Raw genomic sequence first — 17931 nt, forward strand, 5'->3', positions numbered from 1 at the left:
CTGAAGAAACTGCAATTGATGCTGTATCAGAGATTGTTCCTTTATCTTTTTGTTCCTTTTCCCTTTTAGATTGTAGAAGTCTACATTCAGATTTCCAGTGGCCTGGCTTTTTGCAATAGTGACAAATACCTGATCTTTTGGGCCTAGACTTTGATCTATTTTTGGACTTACTTCTACCCTGTCCTCTCTTTTTCTGTTCATCTCTACCTCTAACAGTAAGACCTTGAGCTAGAGTCTGAGCCTGATGCTGAAGCTGTACTTTTAATCTAAGTTCATTGGATAACAAAGTAGCTTCTACTTTTTCAAGACTTATTATTTCTCTTCCATAAAGCATAGTAGTGGTAATATGCTCAAAGGACTTAGGCAAAGAGTAAATTAGAATCAAAGCCTTATCTTCTTCATCTACATCGACACCAACATTTACTAGATCAAGCAGGAGCTTATTATACTCATCCAAGTGATCCTTAAGTGAAGTTCATTCTATCATACGGAATGTGTGTAATTTGCCCCTCAAATATAATCTATTAGTCAGAAATTTTGTCATATATAAACTGTCTAGTTTTTTTCATACACTTTTGATTGTATCTAGTTCCACAACATTGCGTAGGACTTTATCACTTAAACCTAAAAACAAGGTTCCTAGGGCTCTCTCGTTAATTTCTTCTTTAGCAGCTTCATTATCTCCCGGAATTGAATCCATACCCTTAAGGGCTTTTGCAACACCTTCTTTAACCAACAAATATTTCATCCTTACCTTCCATAGTGAAAAATCTCCCGTGCCATCAAAGACGGCCACTTCATGCCTGATGATGGTGGAGTGAGAGATGGTGGATCATTAGCCATTGAAAAATTTTGTTTCTTATCACCAGCCATCCAAGTGCTCTGATACCAATTGTTGAGGCCATGCACACCGGATTGGATCGACCTAGGCTTTTGATCTAATATCTAATCTCTTTGAGACAATTCACCAAACACATTGCAAACATAAATAAACAAAGACAAAGAAATCAAGATTTATGTGGTTCGGCACAAGAGGCCTACATCCACGGGGCGGAGGAGCAATCCACTATAAATCCATCTCAAAAAATAGGTACAATATGAGGTATAAGATACCTTTAACCAAAACCAACAAGAAGGCAACAGAGTATCGAATAGAAGGCAACCAAGATCCAATCGGATCTACCAATCTCAGCCTCGACAATAGATCAAGGTAAGATAATACCTGAGGTGAAGATACCTTTCTCAATCCTCAGCAAAAAATCAAGATGACTACCTCCTTACCAACCAAAGAAGCGTTCGGTCATCAGCACAGGGCATCCATGAAATCAAGAAGGAAGAAGATAGGTAGAATACCAGCAGAGCACCAACGGGAGAAAGCCAGGAAGCAAACCAGCACAAAAGCCTTTGGAACCTCTTCCGAGCACTCGCACCCTCTACACAAAGAAGGATGCCGCGGCCTTCTTTTAAAGGAAAAAATAAATAAACTCCTCGAAATAGAGATTCACCATAATAAGAATTCTAAACTGTCACGGGAGATAAACAAGAAAAAAGTAATTTTGGAGCAATATATATAACAGATACAATAGGCCCAATTAATAAAATATTACTTAATAATATACCTAGTGCTCTTTTTTCAAAATTCAAAACCTAGCCTACAAACATAGTTCCATATGCTTCACATTTGGTTTGGCTTATTCCAAAAATTATTGTTACTCCATGAATTGATTTTGATGATTACAATACATTTGAGAGGATTACTAATGATTTTGGCATGAAAAAAGATTTATTGTATTTCAGGAGCAAAATCGTAATTTTATCAAGTTCTGATTTGAAAGTCTCAAGAGCAAGAACAGAAAATTTGTGATCTATTGGAGGCAATTTCATACTTTTTGGATGGATATGTTGAGAGAAATTCGAGTTTAAAAAATTGGATCGACCCTATGAGTCGACTCCTGTCAAAAGGGGCTGAACGACACGCTATTTTTGACTGGAACACCCAAAGGGGTCGACCTCATGAGTCGACCTCTGTTGCTGTGTAGGCCAAAGATACAGAATAGTGATTTTCTATTCTGTACCACAGAGGTCGATCCCATGAGTCGATCCCTGTGCAGAGGTCGACCCCATGAGTCGATCCCCTGTGACGGAAACTTCTGTAACGGCTAGTTTTTAGCTCTTTTTGGCAGTATTTAATACTCTTTTAATGATCCCCAATGGCTCTATTTCAGCCTCAATTTCTCTCTACCATCTATTGAAGCTATAAAGGCACCTAAAGGAGAGAAAAAGAAGCAAGATAAAAGAGACTCAAGCATTCATTTCAGCCCGAAGCAAAAAGACCTCTTCAAGAAAAAGAAGCTTTCAATTCAAGTTTATCAACCCCTCTAGAGCTCATTCAAGTCTTCAACCACCTTGAGAAAAATTAGAAAGGCTTTCTTCTTATTGTGCAAAGTGCATTTAAAGTTTTATTTGCTCATTAAAGGAGCTAAATTTATATTTTCGTGTGATTAACTCACATACTCTGTTTTGTCTTGATCTTTAATTTTGGAAGATTCTAAAACTTAAAAAGATTGGTCCGAACCTTGAATCGGATTGTATTGAATTGATTTGTATCTGAAAAATAAGTGTTCTAGCTTGGGATAGCTAGAGTCGGAGGTACCGATGTTGTATTCGTGTTGAATACAGTTTAATGGATTTGAATTCTCAAGTAGAAGCTTGGGGAGTGGATGTAGGTGCAAGGTTGGCACCGAACCACTATAAATTTTGTTTGTTTGTGTTGTGCTTACTTGCTCTCTTTCTAAATTTTCTTATCTACTTGCATTCTTGCATCTAATTTTTACACCTTGCTTAAATCACTCTCTACATATATCCTGCTCATTGTTATTTAATCCTCATAGTTCTAAATTAACGTTAAAATTTTAAAAACCCAATTTACCCTCTCTCTTGGGTTGCATAGCTGGGCAACAAGTGGTATCAGAGCTCGACGCTCTAGTCCTACTTTGATTTAACCATCAAAGAGCTAAAGATTTTTGGCAACTCAAGTTGGTGCTTCACTAGCCGAGGGGCAGTCTACAAACTGATCTCCACTTTTCAATGGGTCAAACTACACCTATTAGAAAGCTCGGATGAAAATTTTTATTCAGGCACTTGACTATGATATGTGGAGTATCATAGTTAATGGATCATACACACCCATTAAGATAATTGATGGTGTAGAATCAACCAAATCCGAAAGAAAATGGGATGAGATTGATAAGAAAATGGCTTAACTCAATGCTAAAGCCATGAATATTTTATATTGTGCTTTAGATGCTAATGAGTTAAATCGTATTTCAACATGCATGTCAGCTAAGAAAATATGGGATAGATTAGAAGTAACACATGAAGGCACTAATCAAGTTAAGGAATCAAAAATTAACATGCTTGTGTATAAAAATAAACTCTTTAAAATGGAGCATGATAAATCAATAACTGAAATATTTACTCGCTTTACAAATATTATTAATGATCTAAAAAATCTTGATAAGTCTTACTCTAACAGTGATCTTGTAAGAAAGATTCTTAGGTCTTTACCAAGGACGTGGGAGGCCAAAGTGATCGCAATCCAAGAAGCCAAAGATCTGAATATTTTATCCTTGGAGGAGCTTCTAGGATCACTAATGACACATGAGCTAAGCATGAAACAACATTAAAAAGAAGATATCAAGAAGAAGAGGACAATCGCCCTCAAGTCCACTACTCAACTCGATGAGAAATCTGAAGAAACAGAAAATGAAGAACAAGATGAAGAAATGGCCCTCATCACTAGAAAGTTTAAAAGATTGTTGAAGAAAAGAAAATAAGAGATGAGGAAGAGGCCACCTACCAAAGGGGAGCATAGCAAAGAGAAGGATAAGGAGCAACCCCTTATTTGTTATGAATGTAAGAAGTCGGGGCACTTCAGGTTTGAATGTCCATAACTTAAGAAGGGCTCCAAGAAGTATAACAAAAAGGTTATAGTGGCTACATGGAGTGATAGTGATGAGTCAAGCTCCGAAGAAGAAGATTCACATCAGCAAGCCAACTTATGCCTTATAGCACATGAAAATGAGGTAAACGCTAAAACTCCTGATGACTTTACTTTTGAAGAACTTCAAAAAGTATTTTATGATCTAGTTAATGATCTAAAGAAGTTAGAGGTAAAAAACAAAGAATTAAAATTAAAGAATCAATCTTTACTAAAAAAAAATAAAATTATTTCAAATGAAAAATTAATCTTGACACAAGAAAATCTAAACTTAAAAAATAAAATTGCTAAGTTAAAATCTATGGTAGAAAAATTCACTCTTAGTTCAACTAAACTTCAAATGATACTTGATAATCAAAAGGCCGTTTATGATAAAGCCGGTCTTGGCTACAACCCTTTAAAGAAATAAAAATTTTTGAAAAATATCTATGCGAACTCATCAAGCAATAAATTTTCAAATATTGCTTACTTTAAATGTGGTAAAGTAGGACACAAATCCTATACTTGTTTCTCTAATAAATCTAAAAATTCTAATGTGAAGAAAATATGGGTTCCAAAAGGAACCACTGTGACTAACCAAAAAGGACCCAAGAAAGCTTGGGTACCTAAAGTAAAAACTTGATTTTTGAATGCAAGTGTGTCTTGCATCCCAAGAAATAAATCGAAAATGGTATCTTGATAGTGGGTGCTCAAGACACATGACCGGTGATGAATCTCAATTCATCACACTTGATGCAAAAGATGGAGGGATGGTCACCTTTGGAGACAATAGCAAAGAAAAGATCATCGGTATAGGTAACATTGGTATCACTCTCTCCAAGTATATTAAAAATATTTTATTAGTAGATGGTTTGAAATATAATCTATTGAGCATTAGTCAATTCTGTGATAAAAGGTACAAAGTCATTTTTGAATCTTCATTATGCATAGTAACTAGTCCCAATGAAGAAGGCATTAAATTTGTTGGGTATAGACATGATAATATTTATATGGTAGATTTGAATGATCTTTTCAAGATAAACTTGCAATGCCTAGTAGCCTTGAATGCTAAAATTAATGAGACTAGTTGGCTTTGGCACCGTAGGCTTGCACATATTAGCATGCATTCACTTTTAAAACTTATTAAAAAGGATTTGGTTATCGGTTTACCTAAATTAAATTTTGAAAAGGATAGAATTTGTGATGCATGTCAACTAGGTAAACAAACAAAAGTATCATTCAAATCTAAAAATATTATTTCAACTTCTAGGCCATTAGAATTATTGCACATGAATTTATTTAGACCCACTAGAACTACTAGTTTGGGTGGAAAATGATATAGCTTTGTAATTATTAATGATTTCTCTCATTTTACATGGGTTTTCTTTTTGACACATGAGGATGAAACTTTTCATGTGTTCTCAAAATTTTATCGAAAAGTTACTAATGAAAAAAAAAATTTATTCAATATATTCGAAGTGATCATGGAATCGAATTTGAAAAATAAGATTTTGAAAAATTTTATGATGAAAAAGGTATTGATCATAACTTTTCAGTATCTAGGACACCCCAACAAAATGGGATAGTAGAAAGAAAAAATAGAACCCTTGAAGAAATAGCCCGTGCCATGCTATGTGAAAGCAACCTCCCAAGGTACTTTTGAGCGAAAGCAATTAACACGGTATGTTACATATTAAATCATGCTTTAATTAGACCAATTCTAAATAAAACACCTGATGACCTTTGGAAAGAAAGAAAATTAAATATTGCATATTTACACGTTTTTGGTTGCCGATGTTTTGTTTTGAACAACAGTAAAAAAAGATTAGAAAATTTTGATGCAAAATCCGATGAAGCTATTTTTCTTGGTTATTCCTCTTCTAGCAAAGCTTTTAGAGTTTTCAACAAAAGAACTTTAGTAGTAAAGGAGTCAATACATGTTCTTTTTGATGAGACTAATGATCTTCCCTCAAGGAAGAATGAAGGTATTGATGATGCAGATCCTCTTATAGAAGGGATGAAGGAGCTCACCCTAAAAGACTCAACAATTCAAAATGAAGAAGAACATAAAACAAACAGGATGATGAAGATGAAGAATAATAAGAACAACCTCAAGGTATAAATGATCTACCCAAAGAATGGAGGTATGATCACAATCACCTCAAGAAACTAATCATTGGTGATCCTACACACGGAGTAAAAATTCGTTCTTCACTTAGAGATGCATACAATCATTTTGCATTTGTTTCTCATCTTGAACCTAAAATCATAGATGAAGCTGAAAAAGATTATAATTGGATAAATGCAATGTAAGAAGAATTTAATCAATTTGAAAGAAATAATGTATGGACTTTAGATTAAGATCTAAAAATTATCCAGTAATTGGTATAAAATAGATATATAGAAATAAACTGGATGAACATGAAAATGTAATTAGGAATAAAGCAAGATTGGTTGCAAAGGGTTATAATCAAGAAGAAGAAATTGATTTTGATGAGACCTTTGCATCTGTTGCTAGATTAGAAGTAATTAGACTTTTACTTGCATATGCATGCTTTATGAATTTTAAATTATTTCAAATGGATGTCAAAAGTGCTTTTCTAAATGGTTATATTGCTGAAGAAATTTTTATAGAACAACCTTGCGATTTTAAAAATCATGCTTTTTCTAATCATATTTTTAAATTAAACAAAGCTCTATATGGTCTAAAGCAAGTACTTAGGGCTTGGTATGAAAGGTTAAGTAAATTCTTGCTTAACAATGATTTTTCAAGAGGAAATATAGATACAATCTTTTTCATTAAAAAAAATTATGATGATATCTTAGTTATACAAATATACATTGATGACATTATTTTTGGATCTACTAATGAAACTCTTTGTCAAGATTTTGCTAAGCTCATGTAGGGAGAGTTCGAGATGAGCATGATGGAAGAACTTACATTCTTCCTCGGACTCCAAATCAAACAAATAAAGAAAGGTATCTCCATCACCCAAAGCAAGTACACAAGAGAACTACTCAAAAGATTTGGAATGGAGAGCTCCAAAGTAATTGGTACACCCATGAGTCCATCATGTAAGCTTGACAAGGATGAAGGAGGTAAAAATGTAGACTCAAAATTTTGTAGAGAGATAATTGATTCTTTATTGTATTTAACTGCTAGTAGATCAGATATTATGTTGAGTGTTTGTTTATGTGCACGCTTTCAATCAAATCCAAAAGAATCATACTTAAATGCAGTTAAAAAAAAATTTAAATATTTAAAAGATACACAAACTCTAGGATTATGGTATTCTAAGGACTCATCAATTGACTTAATAGGATATTCAGATGCTGGTTTTGCTGGATGTAAATTAGATAAAAAAAATGCTAGTGAAACTTGTCAATTTTTTGGAGTTAACTTAATCTCTTGATTTAGTAAGAAGTAAAATTCGGTAGCACTGTCTATGGTCGAGGCCGAATACATTGCAATCGAAAGTTGCTGTGCTCAAATCCTGTGGATTAAGCAACAACTTGAGGACTTTAGCATCAAACTCAATGAAACTCCCATAAGATATGATAACACTAATGCTATTAATCTAACTAAAAATCTAATTCAGTATTCTAGATCAAAATATATTGAAATTAGACATCATTTCATAAGAAAATATATCCAAAATAAAGATATAATTCTTGATTATGTTTATACGAAAAAATAATTGGCTGATATCTTTACCAAAATCTTAAGTGAAGTCAGATTTTGTGAAATTAGAAGAGAATTAGGAATCCTTGATCCTTCAGCTTGAGTATCTTTCTAATTTCAAGTTCAATTTGTCAAAAATTTATTGAACTAAATTTTTTTTTTGAGCTAATTTTACATCTTTTCTTTCTTAAAAGCTCAAAACTATCCTTCAAATAATCAATCTCTCAAATAGACACCCTTCTTTCAAGTTTCAAGCTTTTTTGAAATTTCTCCATTATTTTTTTTTCTTTCTTACCATGAGTCGACCCCTAGGGTCGATCCTAGGATAAACTTATAATTTTTTTATTAAAATCAATCGGACTCTGTTTTATTGGGATTTCATCGATTGCAAAGAGCCGACCCCTTTATCGTTCGTCTTCCCCATTCCACCAAACAAGATCACCTCCCTCTCCACTCTCATCTCAAAATCCCTCTTCTCACTAGATTTTCTCCTTTAATCACCCCTTTAGGATTTAAATCTCTCTTCTCTTTCTTCTTCGTTTGGATAGTTCGAGCTTACCATAGCTTCAAATCTTTTTTTCCAAACTGACGGTCTGTCTCCCCAAAATCTTTGCTTTTTCTCTAAAAATTTCTTTCACTCTACCACTCATCAACTCTCCTAAGCTATTTGCAAGTCTCTTCTATCCAAAATGGCTCCCAAATTAAAGATACCGTAGAGAAAAAAATCAGTTCGAGGGTTAGAGGAAGATGTGTGCAGAAAAAAATGACTGTCGAGCCCTCTTCTGCTCCAACTCCAGTTCCAAGTCCTGCTCCAGCTTCTTCACAGTCTGCACTCAATCCAAGCAAGGTACCTCTCTCCAATCGAAAAGTGAAATTCGGGAAGAATATAGATTTCAAATTTTTTGAAAAAGAAGGGTTCACTGTTGGATCAAAGATTAAAAGTCAAGGATGGGAGTTTTACTGTTTATTAAAGAAAAATATTTATGTTGATTTGGTTAGAAAATTTTACTTAAATTTGAGTTATTGCAATGGAACAGTAAAATCCTTGGTGAAAGGGGTTAACATAATTCTTGATCCATTGCACTTGGGATAAATCTTACACTTGCCTTGTGACGGCTATACTCATATGGAACTCTCAATCAAAGAAGAAGGATTAAGTGCTATTTTAGGGAGAGTATTTACTGAAAACTTGAATAAATTAGAAGCAAAAATTTTTTCAATTGAAATGAGACTTTTGCATCATATGGTTACCAAACTTTTTATCCCTAGGAGTGGCAGGCATGACCTCTTATCTGGTAGGGATATTTGCATCATGTACCATGTGATCACCCAGACCCCCTTGAACCTTTCTGCTTTGATATTTGAGGCCATGAGGGAGACCCTGAATAGGTCTAAGGCTCACTTGCCTTATGGTATGGCACTCACCTTGATCTTTAGGAGGTTCAAAGTCTATTTTGAAGAGGAGGCAATCACCAAATTATCACACTCTGACACCATCAACCACCACACACTGCACTGCATAGATTTCTCAAAGACTGATGGCGGTTGGTCGAAGAGTGTTGAGGAGAGAGCAGAGGAGAGAGCAGAGGAGGAGGGACCGTCTTCATCTCCTCGTGATCACAAAGCATCTCCTGATATTCAGTTCGTATCTGATCACGAGGCTGGTCCCTCAGAGTCAGTGAGGAGGCATGCTTCAATTCCACAGTTAGAGAGCAGGGTACATCCTTCAGAGTTCAGACTTGCAGATGATCAGATTGAGCTGATGTCCCAGCGTGTTGCCTCTATTTTATCTCAGCAGTTTGTCACCTCAGTCTTTGCTCAGAGATCGACATCTCAAGCTGATTCAACCAAACTTTGATCTCTCATATCTCTACTGTTTTTCAGATGCTCACAGCTCAGTCCGTACGACTTGAGGAGCTTGAGGGATGTGTTCTGAGACTGACGGGCAGAGTTCTAAATTTACAGAGATAAGTTTTAGCCTTAGCTCATCTCCAGCCACATGAGGACATCACAGAGGTCTCCAACCTGTCTGCAGAGGCGGCTAGACTTCGAGGAGTTTTGGAGGGTGGATTTGAACTTTTGAGGAGAGAGATCAGGGGTTCCAGTGAGACTGTCTCTACTCAGATTGGTGCCTTGATGTAGTCCATGTCGAGAGCTTTGGAACAATTGGACACCATCAGACTTTCTCTCCTAGCACAGTCCATAGCTTTCCAGGCTCTAGGATCTTCTCGCCCATCTGCTCGTGCTGATACTTCTACCCGTGCTGAGACAGACGTGGTCGAGGACGTGCCCGTGGCCTTGATCTTGAGACTCCTCATCATATTTTCGACTCTTCAGATTCTGATCTCTCTAGCTATGATATCTATTAGATCTAGCATAGTTAGTCTTTTATGTCTAGGTTCTAGATTATAGCCTTTGTAATTATTGGCTGATTGACTCATGGATAGTTGCATTTTTATCCATAATTTTTATATGGCCTATGTACTTTGACTTGACTCGTATGTATTATGACACTTATGTCATATTTTGGATATATACATATATATGCTTTTAACTTCTATGAATATCTTTGGATTGATTTTTATGAATGGCATTAATTGAAATGTCTTAATATGATATGAAAAATACCTCATATATGTGTTATGAAATATTATGAATGGCAATATCTTCTATATGAGCAAATTAAAATTTCTTTATGATTGCTATAATGAAAGGGAGTCTTTTTCATTTTTTTTTTAAAAAGTGGAAGTAATAATCTTAATTGATGTTGTCAAAAAGGGAGAGTAGATGAATAAAATCGAACAATAAGCAAAATTATCTAAAATCGAGCAATAAGCAAACTTGTCTAAAATCGAGTAATAAGTAAAATTGTCAAAGTAAATTTATCAAAAAATAATCTTATAAGCTATCTTAACACTAATCTTCAAACTACTTATGATGCATCTTATTCAAATAATTGACTATAATGTTTAAGTGATGCATCTTCATAAATTTAAAATTCTTGATTAATGCTTTATATATGTTATGTTTTGCTTTTGCTCAAGTGTTTTGTCATCATCAAAAAGGGAGAGATTGTTACTCCATGAATTGATTTTGATGATTACAACATATTTGAGGGGGTTACTAATGATTTTGGCTTGAAAAAAGATTTATTGTATTTTAGGGACAAAATCATAATTTTATCAAGTTCTGATTCAAAAACCTCAAGAGCAAGAACAGAAGATTTGTGATCTATTGGAGGCAATTTCATACTTTTTGGATGGATATGTTGAGAGAAATTCGAGTTTAAAGAATTGGGTCGACCCTATGAGTCGACTTCTGTCAAAAGAGGCTAAACGGCATGTTATTTTTGGCTGGCACGCCCAAAGGGGTCGACCCCATGAGTCGACTTCTGTTGCTGTGCAAGCCAAAGATACAGAACAGTGATTTTCTGTTCTGTACCACAGAGGTCGACCCCATGAGTCGATCCCCTGTGATGGAAACTTCCGTAACGACTAGTTTTCAGCTCTTTTTGACAGTATTTAATGCTCTTTTAATGATCCCCAACGGCTCTATTTCAGTTCAGATTTCTCTCTACCATCTATTGAAGCTATAAAGGTACTTAAAGGAGGAAAAAAGAAGCAAGATAAAAGAGACTCAAGCATTCATTTCAGCCGTAAGCAAAAAGACCTCTTCAAAAAAAAGAAGCCTTCAATTCAAGTTCACCAACCTCTCTAGAGCTCATTCAAGTCTTCAACCACCTTGAGAAAAATCTGAAAAGCTTCCTTCTTATTGTATAAAGTGCATTTAAAGTTTTATTTGCTCATTAAAAGAGCTAAATTTATATTTTCATGTGATTAACTCACATACTCTGTTTTGTCTTGATCTTTAGTTTTGGAAGGATTCCAAAACTTGAAAAGGTTGGTCCGAATCTTGAATCGGATTGTATTGTATTGGCTTATACCTGGGAAACAAGTGTTCTAGCTTGGGATAGCTAGAGTCGGAGGTACCGACGTTGTATTCTTGTTGAATATAGTTTAGTAGATTTGAATTTCCAAGTAGGAGCTTAGGGAGTGGATGTAGGTGCAAGGTTGGCACCGAACTACTATAAATCTTGTTTGTTTGTATTGTGCTTACTTGCTCTCTTTCTAAATTTCTTTATCTACTTGCATTCTTGCATCTAATTTCTACACCTTACTTAAATCACTCTCTATATATATCCTGCTCATTATTATTTAATCTTCATAGTTCTAAATTAACGTTAAAATTTTAAAAATCCAATTTATCCCCCCTCTTGGGTTGCATAGCTGGGCAACAATCATGCATGCACTTTGGCAGGATCTTTAGTTGTTTACATAGATCTAGATTTGCTGATTTCTCTAGAAGATCGTTGAGGTAGTTCGATTACTTAATTAGACTTTTAGAAGAGAAGAATCGTTTGTATAGGCTATGAGAAATTTGGTGGGTTTTGTACATGATAAGAGTCCATAATAATTGATCATGAAGCTTCATTTATGATACAGACAAATCAATTCGGAGAGTTTTAGGCTCTAAACAAGTTTAGGCCCACACAAAGGGAGTCAACCCCATTGCGCGAGGACTGAGTCGCAGGCCCATTCTAAGGGACTCAATTCCCTTCTCTTTACACGAGATAAAGAAGCCATGTGGCCCATAGCAAGTGCTTCCCCTCACTTTCTAGCTCAGTGTGAGAAAGAGAAGAAGCGAGCAGCCAGCTAGGTCCTCCCCCTCAATTAGCGCTAGCCCCTTATCCCTCTCGTACTTTGACCAGAAGAAGTGGATTAAGTGGGACAATAGTTTCCTCTTCCATAAGAAGGGGATAAAGGGGGATTGGATGCTGAACGTAAATATTAGTAAAATCAAAGAATCAAGAATTTGTGAAACCAAAACTAATTGTGAATAAAATCAAAGAAAAATAATTTATGAGAAACTAGAAAATAGGGTAATCTGGATCCTAACACGTGCTAGGCACCACTCTAAGAGCATCATTTCTCCTTTCAAGCTGGTTGAATATCTCTAATATCTCCAAGATACAGTTAGTCTCCCTCTCATTCAGCTCCTCCCTCACATAGCAAGGCATGACATTCTTTAAGCCCATAGGAAGTGTGGGAAAGTCAAGGGGAATTCTTGAGCTAAAGAATAGGATTTTCAATTATGATTTGGATTTGACCATATAAGAAAGGTTGCCAAATTGATAGTCATCAATATTTGTAAGGAGAAAAACTTTAAATTGACATTATAGATAGCCACAAAATACAAACCAGGAAGGTCCAAGATACTTAGAAAATTGGAGAGGTCTAATGTAAAAGATGAGAATTATCAAATGTAGTTTAATTGTTATGGTTGGAGCCACTACTTGTCCCATTTGCTTTTTCTAAGTCCAAGCTTCTTATGACTTGGGAGATGTAGATGGCTAAAAATTAAAAGAGGAAAAGGCAGGTATGAACTTAAGAGAATCTTGGACAAAGCTCAAGAGATCTTATAAGCTCGCAAGAAGAGACAATCACAAAGCTATTTCCAATGGAGCATCAAGTGCAAAGCTCTCTTTGGTACTCAAGACAACCAAGAAGGTGGTAGAGAGAGAATACATATATACACTATGAAGGATAAGGACAGATAAATTATATAAAAGCAAGGACAAACAACAATGACCTAGAAATCACTCATACATAGTGGCAAATCATCCTAGCAACCCCACCACTAACAAATATATATTGCATAAAGTGGAAAATGGCAATTACAGATGGTGTCTGTAGTTGCTGTGCTTTGCTACACTTAAGAATCATATCTTTGTAGAAAATAGATCAAAATTGTTATAGCTTTTCCTCACATTTTGGACTAGTTTCAACTTAAATTTTCAAAAGTAGAAAATATTTGTGCCTTTGAATTTAAGTAGAAAAAGAAAGCAACAAAAAAAAGGTACATTGATAAAGAATTTTAGGAGAAAGAATGAAAGATCAAAAGCATAGATTAGCATGAATTATAGTTTTCTTTTTGAAATCATACATGAATTTTTGATGAGGTGATATTGTCATACCCCTGGCCCAAAATTGCAAGCCAGAAATTATCGCAATAGCCACATATTTAAGAAGGACTCTTTCCATAAGCATACAAAATATCTCATCATGATATCATAAAGTAATAGTGGAAGAAAACATAAATAATTAATGTTCAACTTTAATTCAAATAACAAAATCAAAAGTCTTACAAAATAAAATTTTATAGTTTTTTATTAACTTCAATAAATCCTAATCTAAAATAAAAAATATCAAAATTCTACTTCTAATTCACTCTCCTATATAGAATCATCAAGTCAAGCTAGTTCTTTGAATTTGTAAAATATAGAGTAATAAGCTAGATAGCCCATTAAACAATGTACATTTTAGTTAGATAAATTTAGCAATAATAATATATTAAAAATAAGTATGCAAGGTGTATCAATTCAAAATATATAACACTAATCAAATAAGATTCATGTAAATTTATTTTCATTCATAAATCAATTTTTTTCAAAACATCAAGTTCGTCTCGACAGCCATGAATTAAATCAAAGTACCACTACATAACCTCCAATAGTAGGGTTTCAAGGTATCAATGTATAATTTCTACTAGCAAGATATTGAAATACTAGCATACAACTCCCTGGTAGGGTATCAAAAATACTAACTCACAGCTCCCACGTATAGGGTATCTAAGTACTTGTGCACAACCCCCACTAGCAGGGTATTGAAATACCACCACACAATCCCCATTAGCAAGGTATCGAAGTATCAGCATTTAACCTCCCTTGATAGCATTCGATACGTAGTTAGGCTATGAGTTAAAATGTACATCAGATCAAAATACTGTTTCATATTTCAATTTAAAAAATTTATAAATCATGCAACACTAAAATCAATCAGGCAATCCATATTAAAATCAATATGTTTGTTTATAAATCATTTAGCATTACAGAAAAGAGCATATTTGATAATTCAAGATACCATACATCAAGTTCATAAATCATGAATAACCAATGTAGAAAATATTTTATACTATATCAATAAATCTAAAAAAAATGAAGCATTACTTATCTTACACATATTCCAACAAATCTATATAATTTCATAATTTTTTTAAAAATTTTTAATTTATAAATCATATTATAATATCTCACTACTGAACATCTTCTTGTTGAGATAATTACATCCCTATATATAATTAAGTCAAATAATCAAAAAGAATACAAATAATTAAGAAAGATATGATTAAAGCTGCAAATGGGTCGGGTTGACCCATGATCTGACTTGATCCGATCTATATATATCCGATCTGAACCATTTTGAAGGATCCATGGATTTGGATCAGGTTCTAAAATTGGATCCGTTCTATTTTTTTGGTTAGATCTGGATTTACTGAATTTTTACTCGATCCGACCCGATTTATGGAGATTTTTGGATTGATTTGGATCTTGAAATAAATAATTCGATCTGACCCGACCCAACCCGACCCGACCCAACCTGAATCCATCTCTTATCTTTCTTTGTTCCCATATATATGATTATTAATTTTGATTGAGCTTGCTTTAATATCTGTTGTTCTTGAAAAGGCATTTTATTAATTTTTAAATCTTTATTATTTAAAATTTTGTTAAAATATTTTGAATTTGGATTAACCAAGTTAGGAGCAATGGTGAGAAAAATGTGATTAGACTTTTTGGATTCTTGAGTGAAGAATGTGGGACATGGGGGCTCTAATATTCTCATATATTAAGATTAAAATTTATAGTGCAAATAAGATTTATTTATAAATTTTTTACTTATTGATCTTGTTATTTATAACTCAGATCCGAATCAATCCAGATCCGGACCCAAATCGGATTTATATTTCATGGATCGAGGCTGGATTATATATAGACTCGATCCAATCTGAAGGACCTGTTGGGTCCAAAAATTTGATCATAGACCTTATCCGACCCAATCTGACCTTCTATTGGGCTAGATTTGGATCTAATATTTAGATGTGATTAAGAAATTGGATCGAATTGAGGTCACTCATGATCTGATCTGACCTGATCTATTTGCACCCTAGACATGATTGATGGATAGCCACATCCAATAGTCCAAATCGATATGGTGATGATAATTTTATTCGATCATGATCAAACTAGGTGGCTTGAAGTTTCTTTATTGGGTCAACTTAGACTCAAAGCTACAGGGTTCAGACCCATTATTAGTTTCATAAATCAAGTAGAGAGAGAATATCGAAGAAGAAAGAAATTAATCAAAGTGGAATATGATCGATCAAACAATACTATCCAACATTCCGATTGATCCGATCAAGATGAATTAATCAAATCATGAATGAACTAATGTGTATATATCCAATAGAAATCATTGATAATCGAATCTAAAAGTATTTAATCTGGCTAAGGTGGGTACTGGTATGTTGTCCGATGATCGTGAATCAGGATCCTTCACTAAGCTCAATCAAAATCATCGAAAGAAAGCCCTTTACTGGACTGATCTTAAAAAGAAAAATAATTTTAGAGAGAGAAAGTAAAGAAAAACTAGACAGAAAGTGGATACAAAAAGTGAGAAGAGAAAAGAAGGTGAGAGGAAGAGGGAAGAGAGAGAAACTCTCTCTTTTCTTTTTCCTTTTCTTTTTCTTCTTTTCTTCTTCTTCTTCTTCTTCTTCTTTGGTGAAACAGGGGACTTCCCCTTTCTTTCTCAGAAACCAAAGGCTGAAGGCTACAGCTATCATCACCAAGGATGCAAATCAAAGTGGCACAGCCAGGAGTCCCTTGACTAGTGGCCTGTGGTAACCAGTACCATTGTTGAAAAATTTAGAAAAAAAACCCATGAAAAAAATAGTGAAAACAGGGGATGATTTTTCTCTTCATTATCGAAATAGAGAATAGCCTAGCTGACGATGGCTATGGCCGGCAATGGTTGAGGCTTCGATGATGCAACAAGGAGTACTGCACCCAATGATTGGTGATAATAAATGGTATTGGAAAATCAATAATTAATCATGAGAAATAGAGGAAAAAGAAGGGTTCCATTTTTCTCAAAAAATTTTTGCAATTGTCTACTAGAATCAAGGTTTTAAAGGCTGAGGAAGGGGGAGGAGAGGGTTAATCAATGTTTGCCTGCCTCTTGCCTGATTTTTCGATGGTGGTTGCGTCAATTTTGTCGAACCCGATGACAAGCTTACATGAAGAAGAAGAGGAGAGAAAAAGGAAATTTACGAGCAATCTCCAGTGATGACCCAACGATCGGTGGTAAGAGTTTCATGAGAGACTTTGTCCGTTAAACAGAAGCGGACGGGGGAGGAGTTGGACTCCCACCCAACATCATTCTTCGACTCTGATCGAGAGTCCAACGAAAGAAGACTCCCTATAGGAGTTTTCTTTATTTTTTTCCCTTTTTTGTTTTTCCACCGCTTTAAGGTTCACGCAGCTGTTTTTGGATTGGATTGGGTTGGGATATCATAGATATAGATAAATAATGATGACGATGATGATGATAATGATGATAAGCTCATATATGTAGTCATTTATTATTATAGATACAAACTAGTATGTTTTTTTAGTATCAAATAACATTATTGCCCAAAAATAGGGATTTGGTAATTCTAATGAAATGTATGTGGTTTTAGTTAAAATATGCTCTAATAAAGCTCAAACAGGTCTATACTTTCTTGATGCTACTTAGGTATGCTAAACCAACTAGAGCAAATTGGATAAACTACTAATTCTCATAGGAATGCAAACCATTATACAAAGTCTTGATATGAGTTGACATCTCTTGATTTTGACCTAAAACTTTGATGAGTACTTCAAAATTATAGAATGTAACTCTATTATTAGTTGACTAACATGATCATGATAAAAAACAAGTTTGGTGGTCGAATCACCACCATATGGTGAATGGGTCAAATTTCTATGAAATTATGTGACATAGCCACGATAATTAAGTGGTTAAATAGAAAATAATTTTTTTTATATCAAGTAGATAGTGCTAATCGATTGTAGATTAGAATAAGAGGTTCTAATTTAAAACTTAATAAAACATTCAAAAGGCATGAGATTTTAGGAACATATTAGGAGTGCTTTTGTTAGTCAAAAGGTGCCAGCAAATATGTGAAGATTACTATATTTCTTGAAAGATAGGTTGCTATTGCTGCGGCACTACACATGCTGATTTAATCTTCAACTGGGTATTGCTATATGCAGGGACAATTTGCGACCTCAATAAAGATGGGATTTGCAGCTAGGCTGTGGGTGAGAAAG

Source organism: Elaeis guineensis, chromosome 5, assembly GCF_000442705.2.
Source record: "Elaeis guineensis isolate ETL-2024a chromosome 5, EG11, whole genome shotgun sequence".
NCBI classification, from domain to species: domain Eukaryota; kingdom Viridiplantae; phylum Streptophyta; class Magnoliopsida; order Arecales; family Arecaceae; genus Elaeis; species Elaeis guineensis.